Below are 13,651 nucleotides of genomic sequence, written 5' to 3'. Positions count from 1 at the left end.
TAAAAAAAAAATTAAATAGTAAGAGGCGCCACTGCTTAGCGTATCTCCAGGAATTGTTTCGCTCATGCTCTGCTCTGTAGTTGTTAGGAAAAGCAGCCTACCTTGGATCCCTAAGCCAGGCTGAAACTTTGTGGATGTGTGTGTACCCCGCTGTCTTGGAGACGTGGTGGGTGTTGCTTGTGTGCGTGTGTAAAGCATGCTCATTCACTTGACCTCTTGGGAGTAAGAGGGATGCTGCTGGCTCGTGTGAGCCGACGGGAAGCGGGGAAAGCCCCTTCTCACCAGTGTGTACCTTCAGTAATCCAGATGCAGTCATTGGGAGTATTTAATATGCAATAGGTAGCACCTTAACTAATTAAACTGCAGATGAAGGGTTTTCTGATGTGTTTAATAAGAAGTGAAGAAGCTCTTCAAGCATTAAACTAGAATTGACATTTTATTTATTTTCTCTTATCAAAAAATCCACTTTATGGTAGAATTGAAGTCTGCAACAAATGATTCATTTGAACGCATTCATTTCCGAAGCTGTCATATGGTTTGTGTTTCAAGGTACCAAAAATGCTGCAGATTTAGGAATGTAGATATTTAGGAGGAACTTGAAAGGTACAAGCATTATTTATAACTGAAAGAGTGTTATACTTCCTCAGTAAATGCTCTAGTAACTTGTATACATTTTTTGCAGGTGCAAACTCAGAAGTATGTTAGCATACTTGTAAATGTGACAATTGCATAATTTATGTATTCTGATGCATGAATCACAATTTTTATATGATTATTGATTTATTAGAGTTGATTAAAGTGCTCAAGCTTAATTCCACTGTCTGAATTTCTTTCTTCAGAGACAAACAGTGTTATAAAATGTTGTTGTGCTCCAACAAATGCTTACAATGCCTCTTAGATGGTGTTTTGAGCAATACATGCAGGAGTATGAGCCTGACACGGGGTTGGGAGGAGGTTGTATTGTGGCAGATCACCAGATGGGAGTTGGAGTGGACTTACCCATGAACCACAGGCATTTGGAGTGGGGGCTTTCTCTGTGGACCAGAGCCCCTTCCTCTCATCATAGAGCTTGTGGTTTTGGGGACCCCACAGACCTCCTACATTGCAAAAGAGTTCTGAGCAGTCATTCCCAAGAGCGTCTTGAGAGTGCTTGGAGTGAACACCTTTCAGCAGGTGCACGATGGCTGCTGTGCAGGCTGGGCCCTGGCACGTGGAGCTGGTGGCCAGCGACAGCTGAATGTTACTGGAGAGGCCAAGGCTGGTGCTGCCAGCTCTCTGATTTTGCATGACATTTTTTTAAATTTCTTCCTTGTACCAACCCTGTGAAATAATGAGTGTACAGTTTCCAAGGAAGTTTTAAGACTGCTAGGGAAGAATGATTTGTGCTCCTTGAGGAAGAGGACAGTGAGGGTTTCCAGACAAAGATGGACTCCCGCTGAAACTGTTTACTCTATCTTGACAGTAGGATGCTGGGCTCTCTGCCATTGTCCATGCTAACAATAATGGACATATGACTGTGTATTAAGAACTATATATAGTAATGATGTAGGGGAACTCAGTGAGGGGAGGGAATTGGGGAGGGGATAAGGGAAATCCCAGCGCCTATGGAACTGTATCATAAAATAATAATAAAAAGTAGAATTTTTTAAAAAATTACAAAAAAAAAAAGATCTTCATTCAAGAAAGCCATTTTTCTCGACTGTGTCTGTCCCTGAGCTGGGTCCACAGCGCCTTGAGGATGGCTGCGCAGGTCGCCTGAGGGACAGTCTGAAGGCCCTGCTCCTGAGTGTTTGAGAACACGCTCTGCATCCGGTACAGACGCTTTGAGGACGGTTGTGACTTTTCAGTAAGTTAGTTAGGACAGTCTCACACTCTGGTACAAACTGCAGTAATAACCATTAGCGCCCCAGAGCTCAATGCTGTGTTAAGATCAAACCACATATCACGATAAAATCAACCGGATGTTTCTCATTTGATGTAGGGGGTTTAAAATACATGTTTCCATTAAAATACAGTGCCCGTTGAGTCCCTGGTGAATGTGACTGTTCCTCAGCCACTTGTGGCCATTCCTTGTCCTCCAGCTGAGGGAGGGTGGATGAATGTTTCTCCAGGCCTCTGCAGAGCTGCGGCCGTGAACAACCCCCGGGGGCTGGTTAGAGTGCCTGTTACCAGGCCCTGCTCCAGGTGTCCCTAACCCAGGACTGCCAGGCCAGGACCCAGAACGCTGTGTGAGCAGGGCTGGCCAGCGGTTACGGTACACATTCAGATTTTAGAACGTTCGAGACACAGACTCCGCTTCAGCTTGATCTAGGATGTCTTGTTGGCTTAGTGGAAATCTTGCCAGTCTTGAATTTGTTCGCAACTCTATTTGCAGTTTGGAAAAAAACACATTTAAAGATGAAAAGATGTCCATTCTGGAAGTTGATGAAGGTTGGATGACCCTAAGAGGTGTGGTGCCTTCTGAGTAGTTCTGTAGTAACTACTGCTGGGTATTGCTGGAAGTTTCCTTCATGCAGTGTGATTTGATCTTGTAATTGAGAAGAATACACAATGGGCAATAACATACAGCTGCCAGAATATTCCTCGATTTATTCTGATGTGGCTTTGCCAGGTGTGGCTCAGAAGGGCAGCTTTCTCAGGCCTGCAGAGTTCTTAACTGAGGTAGAAGAGAGTATAGGAAATACAGAATGTTACCTCATGAAGAATGTGCTAGAATGAAGTTGTGAATATAGCGACTGTGTAATGCAGTTTGACACACCGAATGAACGTGACTTGGGATGCATGTAGCTTTCAACTTGACTGCTTTTTTTTGCCAAAACGGTAATGATGCTGTCGACCTGCTTACAGGAAGCCCTCTGCCGCAGTGCCGATCCAGAGTGAAATGTTAGCATCTTGTTAGGTCTTATATAAATATTAAGAACACTGAACGATTAGAGAAAGACCATAGGCGATATTAAGTAGCAGGATTTAAAGATGGCATAAGAGTGTCCAGTAGGTGAGAGTATTTTATTTTTAGTAATGAGTAAAATAGCTGAAAAATTAAAGATGTGAAATGGCCTCCGAGATGTGTGGACACTGATGAAGGGCCATGTTTGGGGTTCTTTCCGTGTTTGTCATCCTGCAAACTGTAAACAGATCAGAAAGGAAAATAAAGAGCGCAGATCATTAGAAAGCACGACTCAGAATTCTCACTTCGAACCTATAGTTTGAAATGCTGCAACATTTTGCATAAAGATTAAAGAGCAGTGACATCGGCTTGTGAGTTTCATTTCCTTTGCTAGTTGGGAAGCAAGGCCTTAAAAGGGAAGAAATGGCAGAGCCTGCCAGTGGAGCCGGCCGGGGAAGGAAGTGTAGGCCTGGCTCCCTGGGACACCGCTGTCGCCCTCAGACTTAGTGTAGGTCCTGAGACCATACAGAAAAACCTATTTGTCACAAGCAACTGACTGATAAAATAGTGGCATTTTATGTTTTTATGTTAAGATTTTCACTGATATACTGTTATTGAACATCTCTCATGATTTATTAGCTGTGAAATATTTTAATCCTTGACTCGTTTGTTTCCCTGCTGTTCACTCAATGCAGCGTCGCATGTGGCTCTTGAGCCCATCTGTTGGGAAGAGTTGAGTAACATGCACACTGTGGAGATACACACAGCAAGTGAGGCACAAAAACAACCATGTTCAGGAGGAGACGTGATGAAGACAACCCATGTACTTTACTTTTGGGAGAAATGTCTGAAATGTAGCCGTCAGGTCTTTCCAAATCTGAAGCTGCCTTATTCTAGGCCAGTTTTGTGTTGAAATGGCATCAAGATGTCCTTTTGGTTTTAAGTGAAAAGATTTTAAATAAAATTGAAACTAATGCTCATGAGAATTGTGCCTCTAAGAGCTCTCCAACAAGTGGGAGAAGCCAAGGCAGAAGAGGAGTAGCAGGTGTGAGGGACACGTGATCTGTAGTCGTAGAGCAGGCTAAGGAGGAAGGCTGTGACTCACGGATGACTTGGGGGTTCTGGGTTCATCCAGGGAGGTGAGTGTGTGGGAGTGCCCTGCGTGTCATCCAGTGTCTTGGCAATGGGAAGCTGTGTACTGTGGCTTCCAGCCTTAGGTCTTGAATGGTACTTCAAGCTGAGGCTGTAGTTTCATTCCTTCCTCTGGAGTGGTTGGGGACCAGGAATTAGCATCAAATGAAGTGCAGGATGAAGGTACCTTGTTAGGAAAGGTGGAAAATCGAGGTTTCCCAGACGCCTGAATTGTCTGTGCAGATCCACCTGCCTTCTAGCCAGAAGTGGTTTAAGGGAGCCCAGAACTACACCTTGTAGGCTTGTTACTTTGAAATGCCATTTGAGGAGTTGTGGCTGGGGACGATGCCTCCTGCAGTCAGGTGCCACAACAGCATTTACATGGAAACAGTGTTGGGTCCCACCAGACCAAGGGAAAGTCAGCCAGTTGGAGTATTCTTTTTTTTTTTTTTTTTATCCCAGGACTCACTCCTTCACAGCACCTTCCTGGGCTTCCAGCCCTTGTGCTTAGATGCCCATACCAGACCTCCTTGGAATTAAAATCGCAGTGATTTTTAGTGCCCATGTACTGCTCTCACGGTATTATCAGTGATCCCACTTGGTGGGCATCCCTTAGAGCCCCTCTCCTTGTCACAAGTCCTAAAAGGACAATGGCAGTGTGCCACTCTGATCCGCATCACAGACTGATCCCGATACGTGACTACATTAGGATAGCAGAATACGATCTCAGCCTTGGGTCTCATCCTCACTCTGCCAACCTTTTATAGGCCTCGTTTATTCTGATCCACCTATTTGGGGACTCTGTTGATTCCCACTGACAGGCCAATGGATTTGTAAGTGGCCTTCAACTGTCTTTACGCCTAGTTCTGCTTGTTGAGCAGATAAATCCTTGAACCCTACTTAGTTATTCTTCAGTTTTGTGTTTGAATTTCTGTGGTAACTATATAGAGTGCACTGGGTATCTCTAAGTGAAGATTTGCACCTACATTTCATAGGTTTCTCTCTCTACATCCCTTGGTCCTGACTCTATTTCGTCATTTCTGCTTCTGCATATTTTTCTGTATCATCTCAGGTCCTCAGTGGCATGGGGCATCCTGTGAACACACTTGGTCTGGCCTTGCTGCGAATCCTGCTCATTCTGCTCCACACATAGTACCACATCTGATATTTGCAGTCTCTGACCTGGTATGTTTATTTGTCCCTGCTTCTGAGTCTAATTGTTGCTTTATAAAGATATACCCAGAATTCCTGGAAAAGAGGGTATTTTGTAAGATTTATTTTTATTAAAAGAGTTACAGAAAGAGATGGAGAGTACAGTCTTCCATCCGCTGGTTCACACCCCAAATGGCCACAGTGGCCACAGCTGAGCTGTGCCAAAGCCAGGAGCTGCTTCTGCGTCTCCTGGGGCCCTCCTCCACTGCTTCCCCAGGCCATATGCAGGGAGCTGGACAAAAAGTGGAGCAGCTGGAACTTGGACTGATGCCCATATGCGACGCCAGTGTCACAGGCCAGGGGTTAGCCTACTATGTCGCCATGCTGGAATCCTCTTTTTAAGTGAATAAAAATAAGGATTTTGAACAGGCGGTGGGAAGTGAAACTAGAGGACAAATGATTGCTTCAAAAACCTTGCCAAAGTAAATGGAAACAAGCAGAAAGATAAGTTCATTTCAGATTATAGGCAGTCCACCAGAATTCGATAAGCACACTTCTTCAGCTTCTCCATTTCCTTTCTTAGCAAGGGCTGTTGTAACTGCAGTAGCTGCTTGTTGGCTTGTCTACCTGTGCCACTCATTTGCACTGACCAGAAGGAGCTCATGAACTTACTGTTGATTCTACCAACTCTCAGGCGATCACAGGGCATGTGGCAGGCCCTCAGTGAGTGTGTGCTAGAGAAAGGCCTGGGCCTGTGAACGGTGGCTCAAAGGTTTACTGTCTGGTTGTCTGTGATTTGGATGGCAGCCTGCTGAGGTGTTAATTACCTACACTTTACTACAGCCATGGTTATTGTGAAATTCCTTCCATTGTCCTTGATGAAGAAAGGGGTTCCCATTGTAATTTGCTGCACATTTGTGTTTAATAAGAAGGTCCCTCATTGAAAAAGGGAATGCACAGGCTCATTTTGTTGAAGTCAGAGAGAACCTGTTTATATCAAACCTTCTCTCTCTAGCCAATGGATCATGGAGTCTTTTTTTTTTTTTTTTAACATTTATTTGTTGTCTTCATTGGAAAGGCAGATTTTACAGAGAGAAGGAGAGACAGAAAAATCTTCCATCTGCTAGTTCATTTTCCAAGTGGCCAACAACAGTCGGAGCTGAGCCAATCTGAAGCCAGGAGCCAGGAGCTTCTTCCAGGTCTCCCACATGGGTGCAGCACCCCAAGGCTTTCCCGGGTCACAAACAGGAAGTTGGATGGGAAGAGAAGCAGCCAGGACACGAATTGGCCCCCATATGGGATCTTGACACATTTAAGGGGAGGATTTAGCCATTGAGCCGTTGTGCTGGGATCCCAAACCTCTTAATCATATCATGATGCAAAAATATATTGGGGTAAAGGACAGGCTTTGGCCTAAGTGGTTATCTAACCTGAGTGGTTACGATGCCGCGTCCCTTGTCTGAGTCCCTGGGTGCAGTCTTCTGACCCCAGCTCCCTGTTAACAGACTGGGGAGGCCTTGGTGGTCGTTCTAAGAGTTGGATCCCTACAACCTACAAGGAGTCCTGCTTTGTGTCCCTGTCCCCCAGCTGCAGCCCAAGCTGGTGGGAGAGCTAACGAGCAGATGAGAGCATGCTCTGTCTCAAATAGCATACATACATGGTTTTCATGAAAATAAGAAGCAAGACAGGGTTTGATGTCCTGTATGTGGCCTCCACTGAAAGGTCAGGAATGAATCTAGAATAAAACCTCAGTGTGCTGCCATGGGGCATGGATGTCCGTGAGTGGAGTGCTCCGTCAGCAGTTGCTGCCGTGTTGTGGAAGCTGATGAGGCTTCATCGGGGCTCTCACCGTCCTGCGGTCCAGCCTCCATCCATGCGCTATTTCACTCAGCAAATGCATTCCGAAAACGTGCTGTGCACAGCTAGCTTGACACCAGTGATCCGGAGTTGAGCAGTGTGGCTGAAGAAGCGTGGTGCTGTCATCAGTGAGGGATGTCTGCCAAGGATTTGTGAAGCCCCTTCGTGTGGAGTATCTTTTAAGAGCTACTCAGGTTTAGCTAAGCAGCCACGTATTCTCTGAGTTAACCAAACCAGCAATAACTGATCAAACTTGAGTGATAATCTTGTGGAGACAGACCTTTCAGGTCATCGGCCCAGTGCTGACCCTGAACAATAAGTTACTTATCCACTGTAGTACAGTAAACTTACCAAGAACTTACATGCCATCTGTCCACTCTCCTGGCTGACCCAAAATATGCAAAATCATAGCTGAAGCCTGGAACATATTTCTTTTTTTTTTAACATTGACTTATTTTTTATTGGAAAGTCAGATAAATATATGGAGAGAGGGAGAGAGGAGGAGGAGGAGAGACAGAGAGAAAGATCTTCTGTCCGATGATTCACTCCCCAAGCGACCACGATGGCCGAAACTGAGCCAATCTGAACCCAGGACCCAGAAGCTCTTTCGGGTTTCTCACATGGGTGCAGGGGCCCAAGGCTTTGAGCTGTCCTCTACTGCCTTCCCAGGCCACAAGCAGGGAGCTGGATGGGAAGCGGGGCTGCCGGGATTAGAACTGGTGCCCGTGTAGGATCCCGGGCACATTCAAGGCAAGGACTTTGGCCACTAGGCCACTGCGTTGGTGGAACTGTTTATAAATATAAATATAAACATAAATATAAATATACATCCTGGAACGTGTTTCTAAGCAAGACTGATGAAACAGATAGCTTCACTTTAAAGGTAGTTCCTGTGTCATCCAAGTAGTATCAGCTGAGTGTGGGGACTTTTTCACACTGCAGAAAACTCAGTATCACTGTCCACTTGAAGATGCAACTGTGCAATTTCAAAATCGAAGTAAATATAAGAAATTTTCGTCATAGAGCTGGCACAGTGACATGGTGGGCTGTGATGCCCGTGTCCCATATGAGCACCAGTTCCAGTTCCAGCTGCTCCACGTCCAGCCCATCTCCCTGCTGGTTGCTTGGGAAAGCAGTGCAGGGTGGCCTTCACAGGGAGCTTGGAGGAAGCTCCAGGCTCTTGGCTTTGGACTGGCCCAGCTCTGCCCATTGCAGCCATTTGCGGAGTTAACCAGCACATGGAAAATCTCTCTCTCTCCCCCCACCCCCCGCTTGCTCTCTCTCCTGCTTCACCTCCTCCTCTCTCTCCTTCTCTATTTCCTCCTCTTTCTCTCTGATTCAGACTTTCAAGCAAAATATTAAATAATTTTTTATCACATATATAACACACAAGATCTTTGGTTGAGGAAAAGAATTACTGGATTAAAGAATTGTATATGAGAAGGATGTTTTCCAGTTGCTTCTGAATTGAAAAACAATGAAAAATTTTCACACACAGGATCTAATACTGGCTCATATAGTCTGCATGGAGAATGATTACCTTCAGAAAATGAAATAGTTACCTTGAAAAGCTGAAAACAAATAAGAAATGCATAGGAAAAGTTAGCTTAAGGCAATTGAATGCCATCTAGAAATACAGATTGAAACCCCTTCCTCACCTCTTATACCAAAATAGATTCTATTAGGAATTAGAAGTTTAGTGTATGCTAAGTGACAAAATGTGGAACTCTTGCTCAGTTTTCTTACCTAGGAGCTCAGGACAGAGAAAGCTTTCCTATTCAGTCACTAAGTCTCACTTCTGTACAGGATACAGAGGTGCATTTGACTACATTTTTTAGATGTTTGCAAAAAGATACAAAAAAGTCAAAGGCAGTTGCAAAATGCAGCAAATATTTCAACACCTGTGACAGACAGGGCCTGAGAGCTCCCAGACAGAGAACAGACAAACCATTCGAAAACACAAACAGAAGAAGAAATCTAAGTAACGTCAGCAACATTTGCAAATTAGAAAATAACAAAGACTGCATTTCACCAGTGACCTGTCATCGCACAGCCTTGCCGGGGCAGCACCGGACGCCACAGCGCATGTCCGGCGGGAGGTGCGGCCAGCTCACCAGCTCACCAGGGCACCATTTCCAGAGTTGATTCCCATCTTAAATGCTCATTCCTTTTGATCCAGCAACTTTACTCCAGAAATTTGTCTCACCAGGGTCTGGAACATGTATACAAGCTCATACTTTTGGTATCATTGATAACAAAGGACTGAACATAAAAAACTAGTCAATTTTGGGGAAGAACCACAAGATGTGTGTCAAAATATCTAAGACATTCAAGAGGAAGGGAAAGGCAGGAAAAAAGTAGAGAATGCTCTAGCAATTTGCATATTAAAATATAAATGGGTGTATTTTCTGGAACATTCCTGGTAAAACAAGCAAGCCTGGTGGTGGTGGTTGCTGCAGAATACAATCAGGTATTTGCATAGGACAGAGATTAGTTTTCCCAGACTCCTTTGATCTGTTTTAATTTTTCATCCCATACAAGTGCCATGTTGCGAATGGGTAAGACACATCTTTTGGTTAACTTCAGGACCTTGATTTATTGTCAACTGGCTTTAGACTTTGGCAACTACTCCTCTGTATAATTTTGGGTCTGTGTTTGGAAAATAATAAGTACACAGCCTCAAGCCCACCCCTGCCCCGCAGGGCTGATTGGCCCGCCCTCTGCTCAGGCTTCTCCATTTTCACAAATGTCAGCTTTCCCACCCCAACATCTGGCATCCAGAGTACATGGGGCCCGTCCCACCAGAGCGCAGGTTCCCGTGGGCCAGGTTCTGCCTGAAGATTAATGCCGCTTCTGCTGGAAGGCCCATCGCCATTGCCAAGGTTTCTCTGAGCCCCTGTAGAATTCAGTCCGGCAATTTCAGCTTCTCTGTATGAGTGGGACCGTTAAGTTCTAGAATTGCGTTTCCTTATGGGATGGTGTCTTTTGCCTGGAATCTTACTTAGCATCACACTCAGTGTTCAGTCAGTGAGACTTTTAATGACCGTCATCTGAGACACTGCTTTGTCAATGACTTAGGGGCAGAGAGGGACTGCATCCCCATGTAAACTCTAAAGAAAGGAATAGGCTTAATTCTACTCTAATGAGGACTTGTTCTGTTAGGTAAGACATATACTCTGGAAGGTGAATGTTCTTGCCAAAAATACTTTTTATTTTAATCGGTTCGCCAGAAAACAGTCAGATGTGGGACATTACAGCCAGTTGTCTTCGCAAAGGACGACATGAAAAACAGCAAATGAGGAATTGTTCTCAATTAAAACATACTAAAGTGATTATTATACATACATATTATTAGATTCTGGATTAGAAAAAAAAATTGGGCAGCAATTGAGAAAAGTGAGTAAGAATGCTAAATAAAATTGGTGTTAATTGTCCTAGTTGTAACGATGGTTATGTAATAAAATAGCCTTATTCTTGGGAACTGCATGTTCAACTTTTTAGGAGTGTTTTGATGTTTGCAGTTTGCATGCAAATGATCAGGGGAAAAATATACAGGCAGAAAGCTGAGATAAATGTAGCATTATTTGTAAATCCAGGTGAAGGGTACATTTATGGGGACAACGTATTTTTTCAACACTTTTGTATGTTTGCTATCTTTAAGAAAAAATGAAGGCATTGGGGAGAAAAAAATTAGTTCGTCTTTCACAGAATCATTTGTCAGAAAACACTTTAAAGCCCGATTTTTTTTTTTTTAAGGAAGAAGACAACTTTTCAGGTAAGACCACTCTACCTTCCGCCCCCACCTGCTGTGGCATTTGCCGCTTATTATGCCCAGGTGAGGACGGTGCTTGCGGAGGTGGTGTCCTCGCTGTTTTCCCTTTCTTCCTTAGCCAGCTCCTCCCCCGCTCCTCCCCCACACCTATCCCTCCCTTCCCACCTCTCCGGATCGGCTTCCTGCCAGTCTCCGAGCCCCTCCTCTGTGCACCCCGTCCCCTGGGAGCCTTGCCATCAGTGGTCCCAGGGGCTTGTTTCGCTCAACCTTTGCTCCCAGCCCCAGCATCACTTTCGTCCTCCAGGTGTCCCTGCTTTCAGGCACCGCCCCATCCCCGGTCTTTGTCTAATTAAGCTGAAGTGGTGCCACCTGGCAAAGGCTTCCTTCCTGGGCCTCTCTGGGCAGGTTTTTGCCTTTTTCCCCTCTGGGGTTGTCATGACTTTCTTTGTCAGGATCTCTGGTCTTTCCTGCCCTCCTCCTCCTCCTCCTCCCAGGACGGGGACTGTGGTCTGCCCAGGTGTCCAGTCTGGCTGTCGCAGGAATTGCTTCCGGCCTTGCCAGACGCCCCTCAGGCCCAGGCTGCTGCGGTGTCTTTCCAAACAGTCCAGGCTGGGGTGCCAGGCTGGTTCGTCGTCATCTCGTGTCAGCTTTCTCTGAGCTTGACTTTGCCCTCCACCCTCAGCAGCCCGCTTCCTCACACCCTCTCACCTTGCTTCCTCTCCTTTCCTTCTCACGCTAGAAGTGGATGAGCAGGCTTTTGATAACACCCCATGGGAAGGAACGCTTCTATCAGCTTCCCCCAACAAATCCTAAACTGCTGAGGCCTGTTGACTAGTTTAGGTTGTGGGTCAACTCCGGCAGGGAAGCAGAAAATCAGAGCTGAATGCCGACCTGGCTTCCCGGACTTGAGCTGTGGTGTGTCCATCGACACTGGAATCTGTATCCAGCAGCCACAGTGTAAAAACTTCCCCGGAGAGAAGTGGGAAATCGTGGGAACCGTGCCTTGGGCCAGCTCACGGCTACCGCAGACCTTAGTGACTGCTGCAGCAAGTTCATCAGTGCACACACTGCAGGTAGCAGTCCCCCTGCCTTCCTCCATGGAACCCTGGTCATGTTCCATGACGTTTCCAACCTTTGAGAAGCAGAGGTTATTTTAGGTGGAGAGACAGAAAAGTCACAGCTGTGATTCACCGAACAGTTTGTGGTTGTAATGCAGACACTAAACCCGCTTGTTCCTGCGCCTTCACAGTATAGAGAAAGGAAGTAGGGTCGGGGAACTGCTAGGGTTGGTGACCTGGAGTCTCCTGACTATAAAATACAGTGGCTTAGGTTTTACATTTGGTCTGAATTTGGTTTAGAAAAGGCCATGTAAACACTGAGAAGTTTTCTGTGTTTTTTCAAAATCCCTATAGTTCAGTTTTGAGCAATCAAACTGGATCTGAACCCAAGGCTAGATAATATCAAAAGAACTGCATGGAAATCAAAGCCCCACACATGGGGCCCCCTGCAGTGCATCAATAGCGAGGTGTCTTCCTTATTCATCTGCATCTCTGCAGAGCTACCCTGAGAACATCCTGGACATCCTCCCCCTGGGCTGCGTGTCTGCATTCTCCACTACAGAGCCATGCCTGGTTTCATCACCTCTTGCTAAGTGTTTGATGATGGTACCTTTGATCTGAGCCTGAATCCCCAAATCAAAGTCATTATTTGTTTAATATTTGTCACACATCCGGAAATTCTAAAGCCACAAAAGCAGGGTAGGAGGCACACACTGACAAAGATTTCTCTTTCGAGCCAATTAAGGTCATTCAAGAAAGGTTTTCTGAGTTCAATAGTCACCCAAGTGTGGAATTGATGGGTTTCCCCAGTAACAGGCACCGGAAAGAGCAGAGAAAGTCATGGTGGTGAACAAAAGGAAAATGCAAGCGTGAAAATAAAACTATGATCAAGTGACTCATTAGACAGCGATATGGCTTGCTGTGAATGTAGGGCAGGTAGAAAATGTGGATCTAAGCTGTAGAAGGGATGTTAAAGTGAGCCGGAGAGGGATTGCCTCAAATTCCGGTTGCCAAAGAAGTCAGGTTGCCCTGGTGAAGCCCATATAGATTTATGAAACACATAATTCTGAAACCACATTCCCCTGTTTTGCTAAGCCTTTATTTTCATGGCGTTATGTTACCAAAAAGGAGCAACAATTTCCTTTGTGCTCCTAGAAGGGAGGAAAGTAGGGGAAGCACTGTGGTCTCCCTCTTGCTCCTGTCCACAAGGAAGGGGTGCAGCTGACTGGCTGCCTAGTTTGGGATGGAGTGTCCTTGGCTCTTAGCAGGCTGTCTTCAGGACTCCTGCTGGCCAGGAAGCTTCAGTGCTTGGGAACCAGGCCTGGCTGGTGCAGCCCCAGCTGCCTCTGACAACGAAGGGGAAGCAGCCCCTGCAGGAGGCATGATACAGTCCTGTCTTCCAGTTCGTTTGCATCTTTTGTAAGGCTAGGATTCTCCGCCCATGCTTGTCTAATCCTAGATCAGGTTGGAAAGAAAGAGGTGTCTATTATGGTTCGCCCAGTTTCAACATAAACCAATCCACATTTACCCACAGGAAAGCCAGGCTCATTCCCGGAGACCCGGATCTGTGGAGGAGGGCGAGCGCCCTCTCTGTCCAAAGGATTGTGCAGTCTGGCGTTTTGGAATTCTATTTGATTAGTTTTGATTGTGAGCAGGGCCCTTCCTCCCCCTCTTCTAATCTCTTTAGGTGTTATTATCCTGCCTTATGCCTAAATAGCACTGCATTTGTAATATGTGTTCTGGGACTGAATGTCCTATGTTGGTCTACTTCGTATTACTGCGGGGCTTTGTTAG

Source organism: Ochotona princeps, chromosome 13, assembly GCF_030435755.1.
Source record: "Ochotona princeps isolate mOchPri1 chromosome 13, mOchPri1.hap1, whole genome shotgun sequence".
In the NCBI taxonomy this organism is placed as follows: Eukaryota; Metazoa; Chordata; class Mammalia; order Lagomorpha; family Ochotonidae; genus Ochotona; species Ochotona princeps.
This window is presented reverse-complemented; position numbering follows the sequence as displayed.